Genomic DNA, 15591 nt, shown 5'->3' with positions numbered 1-15591 from the left:
ATATATAACCAGGGGTGTCTAAATTCTACAAATATATACTTATGTGTAGCAGATTTAAATTGGATGACCACTATTTAGCTTACAGTCCAAGCATAGCAAATTTTTATCTTTGTAGTATTTGGCCTATATTTCCTAAAAATTATTTGGAAACCTAATAATAAAAGATATTTCTAAAATCAGGACAACATAATGAATCTATGTTGGTGTATTTTTCTTTAGCTACACTAGTCTTGTAGAAATAGTTATACAGAAAATTGAAAAAATGCTTCTTTTTTTTTCATTTCCCATCCCCCCCCCCAATTTTTCAGTATTACATTCCTATTTTTTGTTATTTTATGTACTCATATATAGGGTATCACTAGAAAGGCCTGTTTGTCTGCATAAAATAGTATATAATATGTGTGGGTGCACTTAAAGGGATAGAAAACCCAAATAAAAGTTTTCAGATTTGAAAACATCTCAAACTATACTTATAGTTCACAAACAACATCGTTAAGCAATTTTTTCTCTGTTTACCTGTAATTTTACTTAGAAATTATGTATTCTGCCAACCCCCCCCCCCCCGGATCGTCATTATGCAAATCAAATTGGAGTGTTCTACCAAGGTAGAACAATAATGGCGGCCCGCATGCGCAGTATACCTTGTCCTGAACCCTCGCATGCGTGAAACTGATTGTCCAGATTAGGAGTATGCAGGCACGTCATGAACCGTGCAATGCAAACCAAGAGGTGTGCAAACCAAGAGGTGTGGGAGCAGACATTTGAAGATGGAGACCGTGCCATTACTGTCTATTGCACATATGATTGCCCACAGTTACTAATGCGCATGCGAGGATGGATGACATTGTGAATATGGGTGACTCCTTACTATGCAAATTAAGCTAATTTTTTCTGCCTGCTATTGGCCGATGTGACTGCATGAATAATGAGTGGGTCCATCATTTATTTTGGGGCGGTCGTTGGTGACGTTTTCAGCCAAAATAAAAATATATTTATTAAGTATATGCAAGCTTCGTTTAAAAAAAATAGTAAGTGAGTTTAATTCTCTATTACTTAAACTAACTAATAATGTAATTCTTAAAGGGACACTGACTTTTTGCGATTCAGATAGAGCATGACATTTTAAGCAACTTTCTAATTTACTCCTATTATCAAATTTTCTTTATTCTCTTGGTAACTTTATTTGAAATGCAAGAATGTAAGTTTAGATGCCAGCCCATTTTTGGTGAACAACCTGGGTTGTCCTTGCTGATTGGTGGATAAATTCATCCACCCACCAATAAAAAAGTGCTGTTGAGAGTCCTGAACCAAGAAAAAAGCATAGATGCCTTCTTTTTCAAATAAAAATAGCAAGAGAACAAAGAAAAATTGATAATAGGAGTAAATTAGAAAGTTGCTTAAAATTGCATGCTCTATCTGAATCACAAAAGAAAAAAAAATGGGTTCAGTGTCCCTTTAAAGCTTTACAAAATAAAATATTTATAACCCTTTAAGAGAGTGAATAATTAAAGGGACAGTCTAGTTAAAATTAAAATCTCATGATTCAGATAGGGTATGCAAGTTAAACAACTTTCCAATTTACTTTTATCAAATTAACACTATTCTCTTGGTATTCTTTGTTGAAAGCTAAACTTAGGTAGGCTTATGTGCTAATTTCTAAGCCCTTGAAGGCCATCTCTTGACAGTTTTTCACAGCTAGACAGCGCTATTTCATGTGTGCCATGTAGATAACATTGTGCTCACTCCCGTGGAGTAATTTATGAGTCAGCACTGATTGGTTAAAATGCAAATATGTCAAAAGAACTAAAATAAGGGGCAGTCTGCAGAGTCTTAGATAAAAAATATATTAATATAACTGTGTTGGTTATGCAAAAACTTGCAAAACTTGGGAATGGGTAATAAAACAGATTATCCATCATTTTTAAACATAAAAATTCTGGAGTAGACTGACCCTTTAAGGTGAAATCAATAGTGAGCAAAAATGCCAAAATTGTCTTGTCATTTAAAGGGACAGTATACACCAATTTTCATATAACTGCATGTAATAGACACTACTATAAAGAATAATATGCACAGATACGGATATAAAAATCCAGTTAAAAAAACGTTTAAAAATTTACTTCCAGTTTAGCTCTATTTAAAAGGTTACTGGAACACCCACTGCAAGTGTGAAATATCAGACCCCCCCTTCCTTTGCATATGAAAAGACCCTTTACACAAACCGAAGCAAGCTGGAGTAGGTATACGTCGGTATTCTCCTAAAACTTTGGGGCTTGGTTATGAGTCTGAAAATCAGAGCAATGTTATTTAAAAATAAGCAAAACTATCCAAAAAAACTTCATGGGCTACATAAATAGATCATCTACAAAACATTTATGCAAAGAAAGAACGAGTGTATAATAAATATAAACTGGGAAAAAACCCTGTGTCCTTAAGGGGTTAAATTTATAATACCTCTCCTATATGTACAACTCCTGTTCCCACAGGCAACATTTTTTTTTTTTTCATTATAACATATATATAAAAAAAAAAAGGGACATAAAACCATATTCAAGCTAAACAGGTTTTTATTTTAATGCTACATTTGACAAGAAGAAAATACAAAAAAAAATTGCAGAACTTTCTCCTACCCCCTAAAACAATATTTTAAATAAAAGGCTAAATCAATATAGCCAATCAAAAGCTGTATTGATTGAGCTATTATGCGCCATAGAATCAATACTCTTGTTGTCATGATGGAGTCTGAAACATTACTTTGTGCAGACTATTATTATTATCATCAAAAAAATAATCATGGCAACAAGCAGCCACAAGCCCAGACAATAGTATTGTGTTATACGGCTTCTGAATCAGCTTCTGATCTGGCCACTTTTAAATAGAAACACCTCTTGATTTTGTGTAAAAAATAAAAAAAAATAAAAAAAATAGAAAGAGCAAAAAGCAAAATCTATAACCAATGTTTTCAAAAATAGCTATTTCATTTGTAACATTTGAAACAGTTATGTAATTTGAGTTTTAGCCTCTTAGGGAGCGTGGGAAATGCAGTTTTTATAAAGGGACAGTCTACTTTTACATTGTTATTGTTTAACAATTTAAGTTGAGATATACTTATATACACGAAGATGATGCCAACAATCTTACGATTTGAGCTGCAAATACCTCTACCTATACAAACAAGCATTCTACTTGCATTACTTGCTGCAATATTACATTATTTACCAAATTCCAAATTATCTTTTGCAACAGCAAGTAAAGTGTCACTGAGTTTGTAGTTAAAGGGACATTAAACCCCAAAAGATTATTTCATGATTTAGAAAGAGCATGCAATTTCAAACCACTTTCTAATTTACTTCTATTATCTAATTTGCTTCATTCTCTTTATATTCTTTGCTGAAAAGCATATCTAGATAGGCTCAGTGTCTGCTGATTGGTTGTTGCACATAGATGTCTCATGTGATTGGCTCACCAATGTGCATTTCTATTTATTCATCAAAGGATATCTAAAGAATGAAGCAAATTAGATAATAGAAGTAAATTTGAATGTTGTTTAAATTTGTATTCGCTATCCGATTCAATTCAACTATAACCATAGCCGAAAGCAGCTACTACATCAATTATACACCCACATCAGGCATCAGACCCAATCAGTTAATTGTAAAGATTTTAGACATTTTACACAACAGCCAGACCAAATACAGTACTGTCCATCTAAAGGGACATAAAACCACACATTTCTCTTTCATCATTCAGAAAGACAATACAATTTTAAACAACTTTTTAATGTACTTTCTATCATAAAGTTTGCTTCATTCTCTTGCTATGCTTTGTAGAAGCAGCATTGCACTACTGGGAGCTAGCTAAACATATTGTGTGAGCCAATAACATGAGACATATATGTGCAGCCAAAAACCAACAGCTCCTCTAGGTATCCTTTCCATCAAAGGATACCAAGAGAACAAAACTTATAGAAGTAAATTGGAAAGTTTAAAATAGCATGCACTTTCTGAACCATTAAAGGAAAAATTTAAAGGGACAGTCAACACCAGAATTTTTGTTGTTTAAAAAGATAGATAATCCCTTTATTACCCATTCCCCAGTTTTGCAAAACCAACACAGTTATATTAATATACTTTTTAACTCTGTAAATACCTTGTATTTAAGCCTCTGCAAACTGCCCCCTTATTTCAGTTATTTTGACAGACTTGCATTTTAGTCAATCAGTGCTCACTCCAGGGTAACTTCACGTGAATGAGCTCAATGTTATCTATATGAAACACATGAACTAATGCCCTCTAGTGGTCAAAATGCATTCAGATTAGAGGCAGTCTTCAAGGTCTAAGAAATTAGCATATGAACCTCCTAGAATTATCTTTCAACTAAGAATAACAAGAGAACAAAGCAAAATTGTTGATAAAAGTAAATTGGAAAGTTGTTTAAAATTACATTCCCTGAAAGTTTTTTTTTGGACTTAACTGTCCCTTTAAGTTTAATATACCTTTAAATAGTAGATGGGTGACAGCCCTAACCCTACATACACAAGCAGGGTAATATGTGCACCACTTGGGTGAAAAGAGAATATACAAATATTAACAGTAATTTATGCCTAAATCCTAGGTAATAAATTATAAAAGTTCCAGGCACTTACAGGTTCCCCTTTACATATTTTTATTAAAATGACACTATAATAGGAGTCAACAAATCTGTTTAAAATGTAGGAGCCAGTAAGAATATTTAGGAGCCAGACATACTTTTAAGATCTTTGCAGTGGTATTTGTATATAGATATAGGAAGAATAATCCAAAAAGTTAGGAGTTAGTGGGGGGAATTCTAGGAGCCAGTGGCTCCCCTGGCTCCTGGGTTTGTCAAGCCCCGGCATAAACAATTAATTGTAACAAGCAGCACAAGCTGCCAATAGTTTAAAAAGTACAGGTATACCCCGCTCATACAGCGGGTTAGGGACCGGAGCCCCGCTGTAAAGTGAAAACCGCCTTAAAGTGAAACAAGGCAGTTTTAGCTTTGTTTTCAATGTTTAAAATCTTGAAAACATGTTTGAACTAACATATATTAGGGGTGCAATAGTGCTATGTTTAGTTTAACACTAGCACAGCACAGTATTCAATTAGTATTCAATAAATACTGTACCTGTAAAATAGTGACAATTACTGTAGTAAAATTTGCCAGATTATAGCACTGAGACACAGATTGTACTTCAATGCTGTTAACGGAGTGAACTAAGCATAACAAAATGGTGCCATTCACTTTTCTCGTAATCTCATGATGATTACAGCACTGTTTCAAAATCCTTGGAGGTTCAACTTCAGCTCCACAAAGCGCTGTATTAGCGAATCGCTGTAAAGTGAAGCGCTGTAAAGTGAGGTATACCTGTATAACTCATATACTATAAATGATATAAAAACAAATGAATGTACAGCTTATAACTAGGGAAAAAGATAACAGATGTGAGTTATATAAAACAAAGTCAAAATAGAACCAATATTCCAGACTGTATATAAGGGCACAAATATTTTTAATCTTTTTTTTTTTTTTTTTTACCTGCGGTTTCCTCTTTTAAAGTTACATAGATTTTTCCTCCATTACAGTTGTATATCTGTCTGCTAAAAGAGATGTTCTAATGTAAAAACACAAACTGGACTATTTTGTTACAGCATGTTATTTTCAAACAAATTTCCTTTTTTCTTACAAGGTGCATTTGCTACTCACAATATTGTCAGTTAGCCAATCGGAGCAGCATACATACATATGTTACAATCACTTGCCATATGCTAATTTGTAGCTGCATAGGAGCATGGATTTGCAGGAGTAGACACAGAAAGAAAAAAGAGATTTGTTTAAAAATAACAGTGGTTTATTTTTAAACTAGACTGGCTTATTAAAGTGATGGTAAACTTTACATGTTTTAAAATCAGGTCCGGAATCTAAGTGATATTTTAGATGAATTTTAACTGATCACTTCTAATGATACACTGTAACGTACTTTTAATCTAGCCATGCCATTCTAATACCCCTTGCTCGCCCACTTCACAAATCATTTTTTTTGTAAGGCAAAGGTTTGAACTGTTTTCCAATCAACGCTCTAGCTACAAATAAGTGCCATAGGGCTAGAGCGCCAATTGGAGAACGGTTCCAACCATTACCTCACCAAAAAAAAAAACAGTTTTGCAATGGCTCGGGCTGAGCGCAGGGTATTAGAATGGAATGGCTAGATTAAAAAGTAAGTTACAGCGCATCTTTATTAGAATTGATCCATTAAAGTCCATCTAAAATATTGCTTAGATTCCGGACCTGATTTTAAAACAAGTAAAAGTTTACCATCACTTTAAATTAGGATTAACAAAGAATGTAAAATAATTTAAACAATCACTACAAATATACTTTTGTTTAGATTAAACAAAAAATTAAAGGGACAGTAAAGTTAATTTTTTTTTTTCTTTCATGATTCGGATAGAGCACACAATTTTAAACAAGTTTCCAATTTACTTCTGTTATCAAATTTGCTTAGTTCTCTTGGTATCTTTTATTGAAGAGTAAAACTAGGTAGGCTCATAAGAGCTCAGGAGTGTGCACATGTCTTTAGTACTCAATAGCAGCAGTGTTTTGCAACATTATTTGTTATACAATGTTGCAATAGAGTACTAAAGACACGTGCACACTCCTGAGCTCGTATGAACCTACCTAGTTTTACTCTTCAATAAAAGATACCAAGAGAACAAAGCAAATTTGATAACAGAAGACAATTGGAAAGTTGTTTAAAAATACATATTTTTTTACTTTACTGTCCCTTTAAAGAAAGACTGACATTGCCAAACCAATCCCAGATAGATAGATAGATAGATAGATAGATAGATAGATAGATAGATAGATAGATAGATAGAGATGATAAATACAGAATAGTTTGACAAATCACAAGAGCCAGGGAGTCATCACTGAAATGTACTCCAGTCTCCAAATATTTTGGCCAGTAATATATCTATATGTAGGTCCTTCAAACTATAAGGTATTCTGGCTACTCAATTTAAATTCAATGTGTCAGCCCGTGTGTTACAGGGATCAAAAGCAACGTATTTACAATTGATAGTTCTTTTTGAGAATGTCCCTTACATATGTGAGATCTGCTACAGGGGCCTTTATGCACTTTTCTGCCATCGCTAAAACCCTAGAAGTAAACTACTGTTGATTTGTAAACTCTCATAACAACTTCTGTAAAAGTAATATTTTCAATTAATGATATAACTAAAGATACAGCTCTGTCACACGCTGGTAGTTTACAAAGCCAGATGATTTTCTAAGCAAGTTAAAACCACAGTAAAAATGTTTTTTTCCCCATATATAAAATACAGTAAGTACCGTTCGCCTTCTATCACATAAAGTTGTGTAAAATTGTTATTCTCATACTCACCGGCCCCAGTATAAATTATAACGGAGCGTGTCACCTCCTGCACAAGATAAGGAGTTCACTGTCGTAGTTTTGATGGCAGTTTTACAACCTAGTAAACAGGAAGCAAAGGCAGCAGCTGCCCAACAGGAACATTTCAATGCAAGTGAAAGGAAACTGCAGAGGGAGGGAGAAAAAGGCTCAATCTCAGATAGACAGTACTACAAATGTGTATCCACTACCCCCACCTTGTGGTAATAATGTGCAATAGGGGGAACTCGTTCCAGGCTTCACAGTAAGTTAATTTAGGTTAATACATTATGAAAATTTAGAAAATTGTTTGATGAAAGCTAAAAGTATATAAAAGTGCAAACATATTTTATTATTATTGTGTATTTCACCCCAACAAAGGGATTAAATACTTAGTTAAAGTCAGCTCCAGAGATGCAGTGCACTACTGGGAGCCTGCTAGCTACAAACATCTGGTGAGCCAATGACAAGGGGCATATGTGTGTAGCCACCAATCACCAGCTACTTCCCAGCAGTGTAAGAGATGTATATATTCTTTTCAAGAAAGCATTACAAGAGAACAAAGTAAAAAATAATCCAAAAAATGATGTTATCTGAATGATGCAAATTCAATTATACTTTAATTTACCTATTTAAACTTTAGTTTGAAGGTAGAGCCTATTACTGATGGTATTGGTGGTATTGCCTATTTCTAAAAACTTTAAAATGTTTTTGGGTTTTACAAATTATATGAGACAGAACTGTCCATCCTACACCCAGAAAACACAATATCGTTTTTATCTGGCACCAGAGGCATCTCCAGGATCCATGCATGTGTTTATGGGGGGTGACACTCACACATGCGGACAGCAGTATGCAGGGTGGTTGTGCTCCTTAGATTCCCTGCTCCAGAGAAGCCTATGTCTGGCCCTTAAAGCCCTATTCTGATTACTTATCTAGCTATCCATTCATTATTTATGTGTTGATATTAAATTAGCATCACACCATTTAAATCAGTGTACTAATAAATATTAGGGCATAATGAATAAGGTTTGTTGTTAGACAGTCAAGGGGCATAGCCATGCATGTTGGTGCAGCTTTGGCCATTCCTGGGCAGGGCTAGGGCAGTTTTAGATTTTTTTAAAATGTATTTAAAGGGGCAGTAAACCTAGCAAATAATGTTATATAATTCTGCACATAGTGCAGAGTTATCTAACATTAGATTAGCGCCAGCTTTCTAAAGCAAAGGATTAGAGAGATATTTTAAAACGATACACACTGTCTAGTCACAGCCGGCCCGATCGCGCTATTAAAGTCAATGTAGCTCGCTCCTGCTACCAGACCAGAGCGGAAACGAGATACATTGAGTTTAATAGCGCAATCGGGCCGGCTGTGACTAGACAGCGTGCCTGCGATGCGCTTAGGAGAAAAAAACAGACCTGCTCAGTTGAGCCAGGAGCAGCGTTCTGTAAAATTTAATTTTCTTTTATAAAATATCTCTCTAGGGGCGTGTCTCTGGGCAGCACCTTGAATGGTAGCAATATCAGTTGCTCCAAGGGATTCACAGATAATCTGCCTTTTATCAGTGGCCAGGAAGATCATCCAACTCTTACACCTTGATATTAATAATCTACAGTCCATCCTGAGCTGGGTGATACTAAATTCTTGGTATTATAACCTTTGGAAATCGATCTGGAGCGTTGGGGCCTAAGGCAGTTACCTCAGTAAAGGCTCTCAACACCCCCCCCCCCCCCGGTATCTTGTAAGCCGGGTATGCAGTGCAAAGACACTGACATTTTTTGCATATAAAGGGAGAGCAACTTGTGTTATAACTCCGGACAGCAGAACTGCATCTGCCTTCAGAGACAAGGGAATTCTCTATATACTTCTAAAACACTACCCTCCCAATATGGCGCTGGACTCTAAACGGATCATACGGGAAGTTGCAGCCATGCTCAATTCTCACTACAAGGAGCTGTGCGCAATCATCACCGAGGAATATGCTTCTCTAAAAGATACCTGTTTAAGGGCTACGGGAGAGCCGCGGGCTTCACAGAAACTGCATGCCGAGTGTATTGAGTGCCAACTTCAAACTCCGTTGGTGACTATGACTGACAAAGGCATACCACCTTCGCTCTCTTGCGAAGGCCTCTCAACTAGTGTCCCAATCACTTCGGTTAAGCAGCTACGCGAGCTGAGGGAGCATTTGGCCAGCCCGGAGCGAAAAACCATCTTGATAGATTGCTCCGAACACAAGGAGGTGAATGCTGCAATAAGAAGTTTGATTCCGACGCAGAAGCAGAAAGCAAGCAATAACCTAGACCTAAAGATGAGACTGCAGAACTCACTTACAAAGGTACCTGCTCATAGCGATTGGGATCTGTTGTGGGTACAATTCACCAGCCCTTCGTTGCCCCTCCAGAGGATCCAGCTGTGGGTCCTCATCAGGGGAGATAGATTCGTCCGGAGAGGTGCCGCATCTTCGTGGCAGAAGCAGTTGCCAGCGGGGTAAAACCAGAGTAGGTTGAATTTACCCTTAGGCTGTTGTCGTATGGCAGATTAAGTGTGGACAATTCAGGTATGGATCCATATATCTGCTTAGCGACATATTACCTGCCACTCATTGGAGAACTATTTTGCTGAGGACAATGAACTTTCAGTATATTTTGGGCCCCGCATAGCACACAGACTATATACCAGTCTATCACTGTAAATGAGTCCCTCAACTATGTTGATATTATTACAATGGTTTATGGGGGTAAATGTTTATACTTGCTGCGATACCCCCAGCTACTGCCATGCAGCTTCATGCTCTACATAGAACTTAGGTATTCTACTTTAGTGCCCATAGCCACGTATTCACGGACTAGGTCTGCAAGCTTCACATGTCTCAATCACGGACTCTGTAGGCATTTGGATTACTCATAGATCAAATACGGATTATTGCCTGTTCATTTATGTTCATGATTTATTGCCATGGCTTTGTTGTGTTTGTGCAGCCTGTGTCTCTCTGCTGGGGGTACGAGGGGTGTGCATTCTAAGTTTATCAGTTATTGCATATATTCTTTTCGAGGTGACTTATCTAATAATGGCTGTTTTCATATCATTCCTTATTCCTGTCTGCCATTTATGGGTTAAGGGGCTAATATAGTAGTGCGACTTAGGCTGCCTTGTGTTACTCCTTTACTGTTCACTCTGGCTTCTAGGTTCACCCCTCCCTGGTTATATTTATTTACTTATATGTAAAGGCAGCGCTTCTGTATCTCAGCTCACATGTTTTATTTTGTTTACTTTTTTTTTTTTTTTTTTTTTTAATTTAACCACGTAGTTTGAATGGATAACCCTCCACACATGTTATAACTCCCTGTAGTCAACAATTATAGACCCCTCCTATAGAAAATGGTATGCTCTCCCCCCACTCCTTCACTTATAATTGCCATACCTCACAGAACACTCCGGTCTCACACAAGCTCTAAATAACAAGGTTATGCTTTGATAAGTGGGTTTTTACATTGGTAAGTGTGAAAATTGTTACCCATTTCCCTCAACCATGACTATCCTCATATACTCCTATATGTTGCTCAAAAACTGCAATGTTCCAAAAATTAATGGTCCATGAGTGGCCATCTGAGTCATCAGATTTCCTCCTCTATAATACTTAAATTTAACAGGGACCATGAGTGTCCCCTTGAGAGGATGGAGGAAACTATATGTTATAATGAGGTCCTAATACTAACATGCTCCTAAATATTAATAATATTTATCTCCACTGTTCAGATACCCAAATATTGTACTAATCAATGATATGTTATTACCTATGCGTGTTGTGCATGAATATAGTATTGTAAATTGTTATTTCCTCAATAAAAAACTTTAAAAAAAAAAAAAAAGAAGGAAAAAAGAAAAGGAAGAAAAAAAGAAAATCAAAAAGAAAGGGAAAAAAAAGTATTCATAAGCATTAATTAAGAAGGAGAACAAAACAAAAAATAAATAATAACAAATGAAAAAAAAAAAAATATCTCTCTAATCCTTTGCTTTAGAAAGCTGGCGCTAATCTAATGTTATATAATTCTGCACTATGTGCAGAATTATATAACATTATTTGCTAGGTTTACTGCCCCTTTAATAAATAAGGGCTTAAAGGGACATGCAAACCATTTTTTTCCTTCATGGCTTAGATAGAGCATTCATTTTTAAAAGCAATTTCTAATTTACTTCTATTAGTATAATATTTTCTTCATTCTCTTGGTATCTTTTGTTAAAAAACAGAGATATCAGCTCAGGAGTGTGCACGTGTATGGAGCACTATATGGCAGCAGTTTAATAAGAATGTCATCCATTTGCAAGAGCACTAGATGGCATCACTATTTTCTGCCATGCAGTGTTCCAGACACATCTTTAAAGTGAATGTAAATTTTGATGCTAAAGTGCACGGTTTTTAAAAATTCGATTAAAAACAGGGTCACTTTAATTCATAAAAATTTACATTTCAACTTGTCAGCCGCTCCAGCTTCCCCTGGTCGTCGCAAAGCCATTTCTGACGTCAGAAATGATGGATCGGTCATCCTCCAATCACGGCTTCCCCCCCCCCCCCGGGGGAATCAGTGTCTGATTCAACGCCGTGATTGGAGGAAGCCGGATTTCTCATTTTAGACCCAGGAAGAGGCTTTGTGACGGGCGGAGGAAGCTGAAGCGGCTGTCAAGATTAAAAGGTATTTTCACAACAGGAGTGAAATGTAAATTTTGATGAATTAAAGTGCCCCTGTTTTTAATCGAATTTTTAAAAACCGGGCACTTTAGCATCAAAATTTACATTCACTTGAATGAAAAATAAAATGGGAACCAAACAAATTTGATAATAGAAGTAAGCTGGAAACTTTTTTTAAAACAATATGCTCTATCTGAATCACAAGAAAACATTTTTGGGTTTCATATCCCTTTAAGGCAGTGAAACCTGTGACAGTCTGCAAAAGAGTGTGATTGTTTGTAGCTTATAAACTATAGAACAACAATATTTCCACTTGGGGAGACCCTGGGTGCACCTGTGCCCCAAACCAATCTACTTAAAGGGACACTGAACCCAAATTTTTTATTTTGTGATTCAGATAGAGCATGCAATTTTAAGCAACTTTCTAATTTACTCCTATTATAAAAAAAATTTCATTCTCTTGGTATCTTTATTTAAAAAGCAAGAATGTAAGTTTAGATGCCGGCCCATTTTTGTGAACAACCTGGATTGTTCTTGCTGATTGGTGGATAAATTCTCCCACCAATTAACAAGTGCTGTCCACAGTCTGAACCAAAAATTGTCTGGCTCCTTAGCTTAGATGCCTTCTTTTTCAAATAAAGATAGCAATTGATAGAATTGATAATAGGCGTAAATTAGAAAGTTGCTTAAAAATGCATGCTCTATCTGAATCACACAAGAAAAAAATTTGGGTTCAGTGTCCCTTTAACAAGGCACAATATTTGCTAATCTTTTGAAACCCTGCGTCAGGGCTTATAATAAGCATATGTAGTATACAGTTTTTCCAGCAGCTTACCCCTCGGATCCATATTCTGCGGCTGATGCTTTTAAACCTGGATGATCCTGGCTCCCTGGTTACACCCGTCCTGAGACGCACTAGGCTGATGCGTGCTTGGAGCTGCTCCTGCTCAACAAGCCTCCCCTCCACAGCCGGCGTGAGACCTTCGCGTCAATCAGGAAAGGCCAAACTCGATCCAGATGATGACGTCACTCACAGCAGCCGTCTGCAGGGAATATTATGCTTGCTGCGGATCACTACGAGATAGCGATGAAATCCTGCTGTCCAGGTATGGTGATATTGTCTGGGATCACTCCATCTATGCTCCACTCCCACAAGGCCAACAATAAAAGTAGAAAAGAACTAAGGAAGGAGCAATATTTAGTAAAACTTGACTTTTATTCCATGTAATTAAAATCATCAAACAGCATATGAAAAAGCCCAAGGGGCATATTTATCAAGCTCCGTATGGAGTTTGAAGCCCCATGTTTGTAGGCGAGCCTTCAGGCTCGCCAGAAACAAAAGTTATGAAGCAGCGGTCTAAAGACCGCTGCTCCATAACCTGTCCGCCTGCTCTGAGGAGGCAAGCAGCGATAATCAGATATCAAACCTATCGAATACGATCGGGTTGATTGACACCCCCTGCTAGCGGCCGATTGGCCGCAAATCTGCAGGGGGCGGCTTTGCACTAGTAGTTCATAAGAACTGCTGGTGCAATTCTGAATGTGGAGAGCTTAATGCTGTCCACATTCAGCGATGTCTGTCTGACATGATCTGCTGATTGGATTATGTCGGACAGACTTTTGATAAATAGGCCCCTAAATCTTTAAAGGAACCGATACGCGTTTCAGCTACATGCCGTACTCATAGCTGACTTAATGTTCCCCAAAACATACATGCTATTTAAAAAGATTAATAACATCATATTGGTTCTTCCCAAATTACATTGAAATGGGCTTGTCCCATCAATTAGCATTAAAGCTGTTGTGCATCCTTAGTACATTCCTATATCTATGTAATCCAAAGTTGATTCCATTATGCATATATGCTGAAATACATGGTACATTGTAACTAAATAAGTGTCTTTATTAAGGATACAGCTAAAGTGCATTAAACCAGTGGAATCATATGTATACTGTATATACAGTCAAATCACTCAATTCACTATGGTAACATACTTGCAAGACTTAAAACCTGAAGTCACCATATACATTCTTAAGGTGCTCAAGTTGTCAACGGCATAACCCATAATGTAAATTAAATAGTTTCTGAATTATGTGAACTTTTCTGTCCCTTCACCACTGCAACACTTTATTTAATTCACTTCTGCCTACTCAACAAGGCAGGCGATTGTGTTTCACAAATTTGTTTGTATATTATTTATTTTAATTTTCATAATAACAACAGGTGAGTTTATGACATATTAAGGTGATTATTGATCCATATTCCTACAGGTATCCCCCTAGAGATCCCCCTAGTAATTCCAAAATGTGATGCATTTTCATTGATGAAAAGTATTGTATTATCAGTACACCATAAATTAATAGAGAAAGTGCCCTCAATCAGACCCTCTGAGTATATTTATCAATATTCTAGTTCCAAACATTAACAAGGTCGTACTCTGAATTGAGACATTTTGGTTGTCTGGTCTGTAATTGGAATATCCAGAATACCTCCCTTTTGGCTAGCATCAGGTCTCTTTCACCCCCTCTTTTTCCAACATTAGCAGTTTCCATTATAGTCCATCCAAAACTGGAGGGATTCTTGTTATGGATTCTATTAAAATGATGAACCAGAGGGGTGGTAAGAGTATTTGATTTGATATTGGAGAGGTGCTCCCTGATACGCAAACGCACCTCTCTGATCATTAGACCTATGTACTGTAGTTTCAAAACTGTGCAGCACGCTAGATATACAGCATATATAGACCTGCAATTCAAACAAGTTCTGTGATTAGTAACCAAGCTCTTAAAGCCATCCCCAGGTAAGAGGTGATCACAAGCTTTGCAGGTGGAATTGCTACATCGATATACACCTTTAAATCTCAGCCACAAGCTGAGGTAGGTGCTAAAATTTTCCCCAGAGTCACACCTCTTCTAAATGAGCATTTACAACCTGGCTGTATGGTACCGGCTAAAGCGTCATCTGTAGCCAAAACTTATAAACTATGTAATATATATTTACAATGTAGATGTATTGGAAAATAAAAAAACAACAACAATTAGGAGCGCCCCATATAGGAGTGCAGAATAATAGACATGTGCATGGCGAAAAAATTTGGTTCGGTTCGGATCGGAATTTTTCGAAGTTCGGCTCGGATCGATTCGAATTCGGAAAATTTAGAATCGATTCATTTTGGATTCATTCGGATTTGAAGAAATTCGGCTGGATTCGGCTCGATTCGGCTCGATTCGGTTTGTAAATTCGGCAATTCGTTAAGTGTTAGGTGTGATTAGACTAGTATTATACTGTATATTAGGTGTTAACCTAACATACTGTATAATACTAGTGTAATTCAATGGCCATCCAAATTTACGAATCGATTCGATTCGCAAAATTCGGCAAAATTTGAATTCAGAAATTCGGTTCGATCCGAATCGCCGAATTTGCTGAATTTTCAGAATTTCCGAATCGAACCGAACCGAATCGCACATGTCTACAGAA

At 36.7% G+C, this 15591-nt stretch overlaps 1 protein-coding gene across 1 annotated transcript in view; it reads right to left on the bottom strand.

The window, feature by feature from the left end:
- The window catches only part of LIMD1 (LIM domain containing 1), a 117362-nt gene extending 109809 nt beyond the window's left edge, over window positions 1–7553 (bottom strand). The window contains exon 1 of the mRNA XM_053714486.1: window positions 7418–7553. The gene's annotated coding sequence lies outside the window, so the exon portion shown is untranslated. The remainder of the gene's footprint in view (window positions 1–7417) is intronic.
- Between the last annotated feature and the right edge of the window lie 8038 nt (window positions 7554–15591).

Source organism: Bombina bombina, chromosome 5 (genome assembly GCF_027579735.1).
Source record: "Bombina bombina isolate aBomBom1 chromosome 5, aBomBom1.pri, whole genome shotgun sequence".
Classification (NCBI taxonomy): Eukaryota; Metazoa; Chordata; class Amphibia; order Anura; family Bombinatoridae; genus Bombina; species Bombina bombina.
Note: the sequence above shows the minus strand (reverse complement) of the source record. Positions and strands in the feature narration are given on the sequence as shown.